Here is a 14,456-nt window from a genome sequence, read left to right as displayed (position 1 = left end):
CCTCTCCTGAAAAAATTAGTATGTCATCCAGATAAACAATGATGTGAGAATAAAGGAGATTTCAGAATATATCGTTAATCATTGCTTGAAATACAGCTGGGGCATTACAAAGTCCAAATGGCATTACCATGTATTCGTAATGTCCATCATGTGTGTTAAAAGCCATTTTCCATTCATCTCCCTCCCGTATTCGAATTAAATTGTAGGCTCCTCTTAAATCAAGCTTAGTAAACACTTGGGTTCCTTTAATCCGATCAAACAGTTCAGAAATAAGTGGAACTGGGTATCGGTTTTTCTTGGTAATATTATTTAATTCCCTATAATCAATGCATGGTCGTAGAGACCCATCTTTTTTTTTTTTTTTAACAAAAATGAATCCAGCTCCAGCTGGAGAGAGGATGGTCTGATAAACCCCCGAGCCAGATTCTCCTGAATACATTGTGTCATAGCTTCAGATTCGGGTTCTGACAGGGTGTAAACCCTCCCTCTAGGAGGTTTACCGGGAAGAAGGTCAATGCCACAATCATAGGATCGGTAAGGTGGTAATGATTCACCCTCCTGCTAGCTAAAGACATCCGCAAAGTCCCTGTAGTGAGTGGGTAAACTTGAGCACAAAGTCACAGAACTGATCTGATAGGGTTTGACTTGATTTAGGCAGTTCTGAAAACAAAACGGACTCCAACTGGCCAATTGTAGAGATGCCCAATCCAGTCGGGGTTGATGTATTCTTAGCCACGGTAGGCCTAGAATTACTTGATTGATGGAGGAAGGAAGTATGTAAAACTGAATGTATTCCTGGTGAAGAACTCCTGAATTCATTCTAATAGGGTTAGTGATGCAAGAGATTCGGATCCCCAGCGGTTGTCCAGAAACTGATGAGATTGGGAGTGGAGTTTTTAATGGATCAGCAGGAATGTGATGAAGTCTAACCAGGACTTCCTGTATAAAATTGCCGGCCGTGCCTGAATCTAAGAAAGCCTGGAGCTGAATCTTTTCTTCTCCCAAGGAGATAGTAACTGGAATTAATATTTGAGGAGAGGGAATGGTAGGACCCAGGGAGGTCTCTCCTACCTGACCTAGGTCTGAGAGTTTACTGACTTGTTAGGGCATTTATTTGCAAAATGTCTAGTTCCAGCACAGTATTGACAGAGGTTTTTTATCCTCAGGCGAGTTGACATCTGTCAATTTGCATAGCATCCTCAAACATGGCTTGAGGTTCCACCGGCCTGGGTGTTACAAGTGGTTGTTGAAAGGTAGGTGCAAGGCGGAATGGTCTTCAAACCATGGCGTGTTCTCGTGCCCTCTCCTGAAATCGTAGATCCAGGCGGATTGCCAGACATATTAAGTCCTCTAAGGATTCGGGAGGTTCCCAGGCAGCTAACTCGTCCTTTATGGGTTCAGACAATCCTTGTCGAAAAATTGCAGTAAGACTGTCCTCCCCTCAACAAAGTTCGGCTGCCAAGGTCCGAAATTGGATGGCATAGTCCCCCACCAAACGGGAACCTTGCTTGATCTGAAGTAAATCATTGGCTGCCGAAGTTGATCGTCCAGGCTCATCAAATATGAGCCAAAACTCTTTCAAAAATCGATCCAGATTATTTAAAATGGGATCGTTTCTCTCCCACAATGGTGATGCCCAGGCTAGAGCTGGACCCTCCAATAAGGACAAAATAAAGGTCACTTTGGTTTTATCTGAAGGGAATAGTGAAGCTTGGAGCGAAAAGTGCATCCAAAATGATTTATGAAACCACGAGACTGCAGAGGAACTCCATTAAAGCGAGGAGGATATGAAAGGCTTATGACGGCGGGCGGTGGTGTGGCAACAGATGCATTCCCTGATGGACCCAGGGCCAAAGCATCCATGTGAGCTGTTAACCGTTCCAGAACTCCTGTTACTTGATCAAGAACTCCTTGTTGTTGTTGGATTTGAGAGGCTAATCCTGGAATCTACTGGTTCCATGGCCTCGACTGTTACGGACCTGATAGTGGAACCAATGTAGAAAGACCGCCTTACCTTGTTCTTGCAAGATGTTCAGGTATCCAAGAGGCAATCGGGTCGAGGAAGGCAGCAGACAAGAGAATCAAGGCGACGTAATCCAAAAGGCAGGAGGCAAGGTAACAGGTCCGAGATGCAGTCCAGGTTGAGGCAGGCAGCAGACAAGCGAACCAAGGCGACATAATCCAAAAGGCAGGCAGCAAGGTAACAGGTCCTAGAGGCAGTCGGGTCAAGGCAAGAAGCAGTGAGACAACAGGAATCCAGCAGAGCTCCAGCACAAGCAAGCCTGTAGCCGAGGCACTGCTGTGCTGGAGAGCTCCCTTTAAACAGAGCTTTTTTCCACACTCTGCAGGAATTTCCACCGGCAGCTGACATGAAAAGGGGGTGGGGTCAACCCACGAGTCACAAGGTGCTGCGTCGAGTCGGGTGCTGCAATCGGGCAGAGACACGGGAGCCAGCTGGAATCTTGATAAGTAACACACAATCATCATAACTTCAGCAAAGAAACCAGAAATTGTGCCAGAATCAAGAAATTCCTGATTCAGACATAACAGCCTTGTTGTTAAGTTAGATGAACACTTTGAAAAATTCAGTAGTAAATCCATCCCCCTAGCTGTTTTTCCTGATTGTAAAGAGTTAATAGCTGCCTTAATTTTCCACCCATCAATAGAAACCTCCAACCTTTCCTTTACTGTTGCATATAAGGAGGGGCCAACTAATGGGGAAAGAAAATTCAGACAATCTAGATTAACAGTATGCACCTCAGATGAATACAAAGTGGAATAATACTTCTGGAAACAGTCTAATATAGCATTGGAATTGAATACGGCATATTATCTTTTGCATGTAAAGCCGCAATTCCCTCCCTATTCCTCTTACCTTTCAGATAAACAGATAAGAAATGACTCGCTTTATTATTATCAGAGAAGTAACACATTCTTTGCATAAAGATAGAATTGCTGGCTCTATAACTTAGCAGTGAATTTTACTTATATTTCAATTTCTGCAACAGTTTTGAGATGGTTCTTCAATAATGTTATTTGAGTATCCAAAGCACAAATTATGGAGTTTAGCTTGCTTGGTGGTAAAGTCTATAATCACACTGCAAGTTGTAGTCTTGAATGCATCACACTTAGTCACATAAGGAAGAGGACATAGATCATTGAAGTGAAAGTATGCCCGTATAGCTAATTGAACATGTTCCACAAATTCCAAATCCCCCAATAAAGAATTGTTGAATCTCCATATAGGTTAGGTCTATTTATCCTGATCCCAGGGATAAAGATAATTTATCCTGATCCCAGGGATAAAGAGATTCCTGTATGGTAAGAAATTAAAACATTGCCTATGTCAGCGCCTACCCAAAGGTAGGCGTTAATTTCTGCCGGCGCCGGGGAAGTGCACAGAAAAGCAGTAAAAACTGCTTTTCTGTGCACCCTTCGACTTAATATCATTGCGATATTAAGTCAGAGGCCCCAAAAGTTAAAAAAGTAAAAAATAAAAAAAGTAAAAAATTTAAAATGGGCCCGCGGCTCGCGGGTTGAAAACTGGACGCTAAATTTTGCCAGTGCCAGGGGTTTCTGAACCCCTGGCTGTCAGCGGGCTCGAGAACCGACGCCGGCATAATTGAACGTCGGCTGTCAAACCCGCTGACAGCCGCTGCTCCTGTCCAAAAAGAGGCGCTAGGGACGCGCTAGTGTCCCTAGCGCCTCTTTTTGCCGCGGACCCTAATTTAAATAAATTACCTTACTATATCGCGCGCACAGGAGAATGGCCTGTGTGCGTGCCGGGAGAGCAGGCGCTCGCCCGCTCTCCCATGATTTTTACTGTATCGGCCCGAAACAAAGGTAAAGAAATAAGCATTCAGGGTACCCAGCAGAAAATAATGCAGAGAATAAACAGCTAACACATAAGAACAACATGTATAATTAAAAAATTTAAAAAAAGAAAGAAATTTGTTTCCCACAGAATGTTCATGTCAGAAGATGACATATCCAAACTTCAGTCAAAAAGAAGGAAAAAAACCCCAAAACATCATCATTCTGGTGATTGAATATTTTTTCAGGGAAACTGCTCCATCACTATTTATTGAAGACAAGAAGACTGACATAACAGAGCTTTGTTGGGAGAGGAACAGGAAATAGTGCACATAGAAACCTAGCCCAGACTTCTAGGCCATTAAAAAAATAGGAAAGTATGCACAACACAACTAGACGCTTTACATCCATTGATGAGATAAACCAAGAAACTGTGATATACCAATCTCAGCACACATCTATAGTGGCAGAAGAATGATCATTCAAAACTTTGCAGACCTTCAGCGGTTCCGTAAAGTTACGGGTGGAATTATTCAGTATCATGCACACATGGGAAGGGTAGAACAAGCTATACTGGGCCCTCGGAGATCTCAGTTGGGGTTGTAGCATTAAAAATAGTTTGCGGCAGGAAGCTGTTGATTTTGCTAAGTCAGTGACCACAAGTAGTTTATTCCCCTGCCAGAGAAGCGGGGATTTAACCTTTACAGCATTAAGAATTTCCATCACTTGTGGATAGAGCAGAACCTTAAAGATGAAAGATCATGGTCAGCCTTTAGCGCCCAACTGCAGGCCTGGGATGCGATGCGCATATTTGACTTCACATGGGAGCTGAAAGGCAAGGCCAAACAGCTGTGGGAGTAAGTCTTCTATAAATCTGATCAGATCTGTACCTTCGGTATCTTCTGAGAGATCCAAAATATGGATGATGTTCTTGCGACTGCGATTTTTCTCATCTTCGAGGTTGCATTTCAGATCTGTTGATTGTTTCCTGTCACATTCAGCCTTCAGCATATGCAGCTACAGGGCAGTTTTGTTTCTTCCTCAAACTCCTGCAATCATTGTTGCTCCATGGACTAGCAGAAATGCTGCAAGGGATAGTGGTTGAGATACACTCCCCTAAAACACCATATGCCAAATTAATCTCAACTTGTACGTTCCAGATACATTGCAATCTGAATACCCAGCATAAGAGTACTCTAGCCCAATCTCACGTATGTTAGTCAGAAGTGTGGAGATATCCAAGCAATTTATCTCTCCCTTAAGTGATTCCAGCTGATATTTGATCTGGTCTGTGTTCATCAATATAGCACCAAACCAGTTCAGCTGCATCCACTGATTTAGCAGGTGACAGATTCATGGCCTGCACATAGTCCAGAGACAGCAGGCCAGGAGCATTTACAGATGGGCTCTCAGTAAGTTTGAGAAAGGCATGGAGGCAAGAACAAACTGGTAATTCAGCATGCAGGAGGCACAGAAAGTGTATAGACATGGTTATATGGTTCCAGTCCTTTGTTTTCAGTCATTTTTTAAGACTTTTCTGGGCCTTATCAGGTCCATCATGCAAATGCCTAGGATCCAGAAGTGGACAATGTGATTGGATATACCAGTCCACTGATATAGGATTGGTGAGATTTGAGAAGCTATTTTTTCTTATCAGGCATATTCACATAGGGTTCAAGGGACAATGACATTTTGATAATAATGCTGGGTTGATCACAATAGGCCTTCTAATTAGCTGCCAAGTCTGTCCAGTCCATAGAAGCTTCAGCAAGTTTGTGTTTGGCTATACCAGCTAATTACAGCTGTATGGAAGAATGTCCAATTTATTCAGCAACAGCAGATGTAATCCCAATGCAATTGCAGTGTCCATCTTGCGTTGCTCAGACTCTATTTGTTTAGTTCAAATAGCACACAGCTTTTTCCAGGATGACCTGGGCTAGTCCCTACAAGCCTCAGGGGTGGCAGTCACTATATTGTTTTACAGCCTTAATGTAATACAGCTGTAAAGCTTATTTTACATCCATATTGCTTTATGGCAGAATTACTTTATGGCCATAAAACTATATGGCACTGGCTGGCTCAGAGACTAGCACCATTTTTAAAGGGGAGTCAGTTGGCAGAAGTGATTGGGGTTTGCTCCTGCCCCTTTCTGTCCTCAAAAGCCCCACAGAAGGGGTAAGTGGGGGGTTGGGGTTCAAGCCCTAGCTTGTTTGTGGGGGCAGAGGAACCCAAGGAGAAACCAGCTTATTTTTAGGATGGGGGATGGGAGGTTAAGGGGGTCAGGGAAGGCCTTGGCTTATTTGTTGGAGCTGGTGGGAGCAAAGAAGTTCAGTACATTTTCGTCAGGTCAGATAGCATTGGGGGAGGGGATCCCTGGGAATGCTCTGTTTTGGTTACATTTTTTGTTCTGGTTTTTTTTTTTTTTCATTTAATGTTTATTTCAGTTTGGCATATGAACGCAATGTACCAAAATAAACGTAAAGGAGGTAATTTTAAAAGGAGTTAGCTATAACATGCTATCATAGCAATTTTAAAAAGCCATTTATGTGCGTAAAGTGCCCTTACATTTGAATATCCTATGGGCAATTCAATGGCATATTTTGTAGCAATTTTCAAAAGCCCATTTACACAGATAAAATGCATTTGCATGTGTAAAACCCAATTTAAGCATGCAAATGCTTTTTAAAATCAGGCCCCTAAATGAACAAAAATCCTGAATTTAAAAAAAAAGCAAAATTAAATAAAGGAGCCAAATATTTCCTCCCTGTACATCCCTAATATCTGCTCTTCTCCAGTCTCTTAGAACTTCTCATTTCAAGTACGTGAACAACGTTATGAGGCTTAGTTAGTACCTTCTTTAGCTCCTTCAGTATTCTGGGTTACATCCCATCAAATCCCATAGTCTTATTTACCTTCAACTGTGATAAGTCCATTGAATATATCTCCTTGATAAATGGCAAAATATGAACCCACAGCCTGTATGTGCATGCCTTTTTGCCTTTGGTCCATCACTCTCTCCTTTGACTATTAAGCAAAAGTATTTGTTTAAGATATCTGCTTTTTTTTGGATTCTCTTCACTAAACCTGTGCTCCCATTTAATTTTTGCATTCCTCTTTTGTTCTTCTTCCCTACCTTTACTGATTGGCAATATACTCCTTTTGGTTGAGTATAAGTGAGTTAAGAAGGGAAAAGATCTCAAATTAAACCAGAAATGACTAATATACGTATTGATTGAATCTATGAATAAATCATTGACTAGGTTTGGACAATACTTGTTTTTTGAGCACAGCAATGAATGATGCAATCTGAAGCTCATATTGCGTCATACATGGTATGAATTGCATTATCTTATTCCTAGAAGTCATGGAGGAAAAGTGTTCAACATCTAGCACTTGTTGAATCAAGGAAGAATTTGTTATCACTATTACACATCAAGCTAGGCCTGATAAGGAACTTTGTAAAGGCCATAGGCAAAACTAAAGCAGCCTTCAAGTACCTCGGTGGTAAATTTCCAAGGTTAAGTGAAGCTAAAATAAACGAAGTTGTCTTTGTTGGCTCTCAGATTTGGGAATTTCTTCGAGAAGAAGTATTTAATTGTGCATGGCATGGAAAGCCTTCCAGTTAGTGGTGGCAAGTTTTCTCAGAAACAACGAAGCAGACAACTACAAGGAGTTGGTAGAAAATCTCAAGGCCTACAAAAGCCTTGGCTGCAAATGTCACTAAAGATACAACCTCCCTGCAGTTTGCTCCAATCCTACCCCGGTCCAAGTGTTCACGAATAGAACAGGAAGTTTCCCACCTTCTTGGAATAACACCAGCGAGTACCCCTGAGTAGAACAATAAAGGCAGATGTGGAGTCCCAATGTCTCTGCTTTTCTTTGTCAGTGAATCGTTCCTGCCGAGTTGTATGGATTCTTCAGAGGAGGGTGCAGATGGTGCAACAGTGATAGGGACCAGAGAATGTTGGAACTTAGGCGCCAAGCTAAAGTGCCAACGAGAAGCCTCCCTCTTCTGCTCTTGGAAGCAGAGGTCTACTCGAATGGCTAGGGTGATGAGATTTTCTAGCGTGGGTGGCAGATCCCGACTTGCTAGCTCATTTTTGATATGCTCTGCAAGGCTTCACAAAAAGATGGTGGTGAGATTGTCTTCATCCCAATGGAGTTCCGAGGTTAGAATCTGGAATTGGATGGCATAGTTGCCCACTATAGGAGTGCCCTGTCTGATACGGAGCAACTCAATAGTAGCAGATGAGGCCCTACCAGGCTCATTGAATACCTGCTGGAACTGTCTCAGGAAGTTGCCCAGATTCTCCACCAGTGGGTCATTCTGTTCTCAGACAGATGATGTCCAGGCTAGGGCAGGACCTGCCAGGAGAGACAGCATGAACTTCACCTTAGCTTGGTCAGAGGGAAAACTGGCAGCTTGTAGCTCAAAGTGCATCCTGCACTGATTGATAAATTTAGCTTCAGCAGGCCTTAGGATCTCCATCATACCTGAGCTGTGGAGGCAATTGTGGCATAGGCCCCAGATGTCGAGTGGATGCGGCTGAAGGAGAAGCCAGTACAGGTGCGTGTATCTGCATGGATTCCATTTAGGCCGCTGGGCCTTGTAGTATGCTGGTCATATTATTGAGCTGGTCTTGTTGCTGCTGGACCTGGAGGGCCAACCCTGAGACAGCCTGAGCCGGGGATGAGTCCATTGAACCCACAGCCTCAGCAATCTGTCACAGAGATAAGCCCTTGGGTTGTGGCATGGTTGATGCAGTTTAGCAGGCAAACCTACTAGGCCCACACTGACAGCAGGTGGACTCGCTCTTACTAGGTCTGGCTCTATGGCTTCACCTGTACTAGCCTCACTCTCTGCAGGTTGAGCCTTTGGGTTCCAGAGGCCGTCAGAGCTTAGGTGAGATCCTGTATGGAGCGGTCAGACAAAGTCGACTAACGGGCAGAGGTTAGAGCAGGCAGTGAGCAAATGGTGTCGAGGTCCAGACCAAAGTTGGGGCAGGAAGCGAGCAAGCTGTGTCAAGGTTCAAGCAGGGTTCAGGGCAGGTGGAAGTCTAGTAGATAGAATTTGTAGCCAGGGTCAGAACTAGAAATCAGGCAGAGATACACTGGGGACTAAGACACAAGCAGAACAAGGCAAGGCAACAACAAGGCAGTGCAGGCAAAGTAACAGCAAGACAGGAAGACAATGGGCAAGGCAAAGAGACAAAGAAGCAGCATCACTGCAAGGGCAGGAGGACCTGTTGCTGAGATGTCAAGTCCATGAGAATGAAGTTTAAATAGTCTCAAGGCCTGACATCATCAGATGGGTTGCAGTGATGTTTCCCGCCATATAGCCCATAAAGTCCAGGAGCATGCGCATGCCGAGGGGGCAGCATGGCAAGGCTGGAAGGAGGCCTGATGGCAGTGTTCTTGCCATGAGGAAGGCTTGGCATCAGGGCAGGCCGGCAACGACTGGGATAAGTGTGGCCGGTCACAGGCTCTTCCCACAACTGGCTAAATGTTACATTACCTCTCTCACCAGATTCTGTATCGTAGTATGGATTAGATCTAGAGTATTCCCCTTCTCTTGTCTGTTCCAAGACTAGCTGCTTTTTGAAACAGTCATTGATAGCATCTAGAAATTTTACCTCACTAGCATGTCATGATGAGACATTTGCTTAATTAATATTGGCATAATTGAAATCTCACATTATTGTGTTGCCTAATTTGTTAGTTTTCCTGATTTAAGAGCATAAATACATAAGATATGCCATACTAGGTCAGGTAAAGGGTCCATCAAGCCCAGAGAGGCTGCTTGTTGGCTTGTCCCACAAGCAGAATCGTAACAGAAGCCACCATAAACAATTTTTAAGGGCTGTGATTTAATCATTTGTCACATTAATGTTTTTCTTGGGTATGATGAAGCATTGTCTTTTGAGTACCAAATTTCCAATCAGGTTAGACTGATATTTTTTTAAATTGCACCAGTTGCAGAGAGTGAGAAATTTGTTGAGCTTTGCAGCTTTCTAAATGGTGGTCAAGCACTAGACTCCCCAGTTTGAGATTATGGTAATGGGGTATTATTGAATGTTTCTGAGAGATCTTTGCAGCAACTACAGATAATGCAGAACATGGCAGCAAGGTTGGCTTACTCTAGCCCTCGGTGGGTCAATGTGCGGCCACTACTAATACAGCTTCATTGGTTGCCACTTATGGAACGAATCCAATTTTAGATCATGGTTTTGATGTTTAAGCTCAAGCAGTTGGTTAAGCCCTATGTGCCTAATAGGAGCTTGCGTTCTGCATGGGAAGCTCTTTTCCTAATTCCAATATTAAATAAGTGCATACAGTGGGGTGTAGGAAGAGAGTGATCTCTATGAGGGTCCTGAACTATGGAATTCTACCCTGTTGGATATTAGGTTTGAGTTTAATTATTTGGCCTTCAGGAAGAGGGTAAAGGCCTGGTTATTCCTTGGGGGGCTGTTAAAAATAAGCAATAGAGGGTATTCATCTTTTAGCTCTGAACTGGGTCAAAAGTGTGCAACCATATAATGCTGTATAATACAGCATTATATGGTTGCTGAGTGTATGGTATATAAAAGCTGTAAAATAAATAAAATAAACATGCCTTTCTCTTTGCACATAAAAATCAAGAATTTCACTAAGATCTTAAACAAGCTCAAAAACATTTTTATACTTAGTTTTAGAGTAGAAACTTCAACATTGAGACCAGGAAAAAATCAGAAAAACGGAAAGCAGGAAATTGACAGTGTCAGGTCATGCCAATGGGTTGAACAGCAATGTTTCAGCAACATCTTCCTGTTTCAGGGGGAAATTTCAAAAACTCTTGAAAAAGAAAATGAAAAGAAAAAAGAAAGAGTCACCAAACTCTGATACCTATGTTCAAACCATAAATTCTTTCACTCGAAGGCTGTACCAGACTTTGCGACTTCACTCCAATAATTGTTACATTAAACTATGCCTCCCCACCATTTATATATATTAAACAATTATGTGGCCGCCATCGACTCCAGAAACTGAACAATTAACTCCTGACTGTGACTCTGGCAGAATTAGTCTGCCCAGTGCGACGCCGACCACACACTGAAATACTGCAGCTTCTGTGATGACTGCAAATTATCTAGACACGTGCCTCCTTTGTGCAGAGGTACCAGTTCTAGCACCATGACTTTGTAGAAAGTTTATAAGTGCAACAACCAGGTCGGGGGATAATGACTGAAAATGATAATGTTGTCCCAGGCAGGCAAAATTCAGGAAACACTGATATTCCTGGCAAATGTGCAGATTTGTCTCCATTAGAAACGCAGACGTGAGGAAATCCTCTAACAAAGGACGCTAAACTTTCTTAAGAACAATAGAAGAAGGGAATAGGGGCCTGCAAATTTTTTTTCTGAACGTGTTGGGAACAAATATGATGGCCTTCAAGCCCAACAGTCTCATTATGGTAGTCTCTATCGCCATTCTGTTTGGTAGAATGTTTCACATAGAGATCATAGAAGCATCTAGAGGAATTCCAGAGCATAATCATCCCTTATTTCTAGGACCCAATGATCCGTGTAGTCTGGACCCAGTTCTGAACCAGTAGGAGAGTCTTCGGACCTTCATTGTGAAGCAGGAAGAGCTCTGGTACTGAAGCATGCATCATAGATGAATACCCTAAAAGGGTAACCTTGTGAGATTGGACCTGAAAATCGTAGCCACAGCTGGCGTGAAGCCGCAATCACGGAAATTCCCTGTCTAGCAGCCTTCCAATCCAGTCACAACTCGTATCAGCTAAGAATGTGGGCCCCCTCCAGTTCCATACTGACTACCAGGGAGAAACAAGATGCGATTTGTAAATGCATCACCATGGCTGCAAGACCTGCCTAAGGATAGTCTCAAACCGATCCTGAGCATCGTGTAGAGCTGCCCCTCTGTACACCAGGATGATGGATCGCTTGGTATCTACCTTCAGGAATCACAACTGCACTCTTGCTGTTTACTAAGAATCACAATCTCGTGCCCTCCATTGAATTTATATTCAGAGGTGCTCCATTCAAGGACAATGAGCCATTAAATCTCAGCCAAGAGGGGAAAGAAAACACGATGCCTTGCATAGGGTGATCAGTAAGAGTTTCTTCTTCTGCACACTGTTACGCATGCCATCCGCAGCAGACCCATGGCACGGCCCCCTCACCTTTCCACAGGGACTCCAGCCTCTGGTTCCTCCTCGCTGGCGGCGGTAGGCCACCAGCTCCGTCCTCGGGCCTCCCCCGGTGCCTCCGGCTCTGCCACAGTTCCCTGCATTCCCGGTCCTGCTGCCACTGCTCATCAGGTCTCTCTGCATGGCCTGCGGAGAGACAAAATTATCCGCATCACGCCCCTCCCTAGGTGTGTACGCATCGCTGATCCTTAAGTAGGGACCACGGCAGGAACCTAGCCACAGCCCCGGATGATGACGTCAATCTATTCATAGTATTTAAGCTCAGGCTCCACTCCATAGTGTTGCCTTTGCAACAGGTCTCCTCACTGGTCGAGTACTCGTTGCTACTAAGAAATTCGTCTCTTCCTTGTGTTCTTGTTCCTCGTTGTTCCTGGTTTCTTGTTCCTGCCCTGCCTATGCTTCGGATTGACTACACGAACTTTGACTCTACTTTGCCCGACCACGCTACAGACTATCTCCAGACCCAGACCTCTGCTTCGCCCGACCACGCTACAGCCTACCTCCAGACCCAGACCTCTGCTTCGCCCGACCACGCTACAGCTTACCTCCAGACCCAGACCTCTGCTTCGCCCGACCATGAGGTCCCACAAAGCACCTAAAGTCACCACCTCGGGGCGTGCAGGGATCACAAAGGGCTTGATATCGGGGGATACCCCCCTGTTAGGCTGCAGGTCCTCCACATTGGGGTTTTCACCCGGTACCTGATGTACCCGCACTGGTTAAGTCCTCCGGAAAGACCACGAAAGGTGTAGCTGAATCCAGTGTTGTCGAGGTCAGCGTTGTACTCTCTGCATTAAATCCGAAAGTAAAATCGTTCTGGGAGTGATCAATGCCCCAGCCCTTCGTCATGGTGGTTCCCTGAGTTCTGGACTCAAAGACGCCTCCTCTGCCGGCGTGGGCGGTTCTCTCTCACCGCCCTGCACATCAGGCTCCTCGGCTCTCGGGGTACATGCCGGGGAGGTCATGAAACGTGTTATCTCCTGCTGCTGAATCAGAGACGGTAGGGGAGCTGTGGGATACATCCACACCTTCCCTTTTCTTTTAGGAGGCATTGAAACCAAGGAAACAAATTCTTTCCATGAGTAGCTCGGATCCCAACTCGCTCACGACCTCAGCATGCCGCCATCTTGACTCCTCCCTCCTCCTTTTCTTTAGGACAGTCAGATGAATCCAGCTTCCCACCCTTGGCTTCCAAATGATTACATAATGATCCTCCTGTGTGCCTATATGTTATAGGGATTACTGGTAAGTGTTACTCCAGTCCTTAGACTAGTGTTATTACATTCTTGTCTGAGTGCAATGTTGCCTGTTGGCCTAGTATTGCAGTGGTTATCTATTTTTAATCAAGTTTTTTGCTAGTCTGTTCACAGTTGCTTTTGAAAATAATACTGGCAGGCTGATGTCACTGCAGGGGTATATGTACTGTGACGTCAGTTTGCTCTGTTTCCATCTGCTGGTAGAGGTGCATAAGCCACTTGATCTGCATTCATCAGACTGTCCTAAAGAAAAGGAAATTATCAGGTAAGTAGTAATTTCTCATTGTGCTAGATTTGGCTTGAGACACATTAGAATAAGACAGACTGAAGTAAACAAGTAACACTGCACTTTCTTCTCAGGATTATATACCATAGTAGGTGTTTAACAAAGGAAATTGTTGTGTCTTGGGCTAATATAATTTGACTCCAGCCCATGGATTAAGATAGAATATGGGAGAAAAAAAACACCTTTACCTGTGGGTGGAGAAAATAGGAAGGAGTTATGAAAAAATACTAGGAGGAGGCAAGACAAATATTAAAAACTAGCAATTGGGTCTGAATTTGGACTAGAGATAACAGTTTAAATTTCTGTTAGTGTTCAAGGCCTTACAAAATGATGGTCCTGACTATTTAAGAAGGCATTATGATCAATGGACAAGCAGCAGCTGATGAGTCCAGCTATTAAGGATTACTGTTTACAAGTGGCTCAGGCCCAAGCATTTTCATTTGCTGGGCCATAACTATGGAATAATTTACCACTTGCTTTCAGACTTGAATGTGATATACTGATTTTTAGGAAAAAATTGAAGGCTCACCTGATTAGTGATGTTTTTTCTCATGTGAGATGACCTAAATGTATTTTTATTATAAACCATAAGATTGTATTTATTTATTTTTTATGATTTTGTGTTCATTTGTTAATTATAGAAACATATGTAGCAACAAGGCAGCAGGGTATGTAGAGAATTTGGTGATGAATATTAGTTTATATTGGAAAACGCCTATGCATACAGTCATCAAATGGCAGCCCTAAATCGGAAAATGGGCAAGCCAGCATAAACAATTCCTAAGGGCTGTAATATAATCTTCCTCTGCACTCAGGCAGGCTAATTCACATCAGTGGGTTATGCACCTCTGCCTGCAGATGGAGACGGAGCAAAAGTTGACATCCCGGACAT

This window comes from Rhinatrema bivittatum, chromosome 9, assembly GCF_901001135.1.
Source record: "Rhinatrema bivittatum chromosome 9, aRhiBiv1.1, whole genome shotgun sequence".
Classification (NCBI taxonomy): Eukaryota; Metazoa; Chordata; class Amphibia; order Gymnophiona; family Rhinatrematidae; genus Rhinatrema; species Rhinatrema bivittatum.
Note: the sequence above shows the minus strand (reverse complement) of the source record.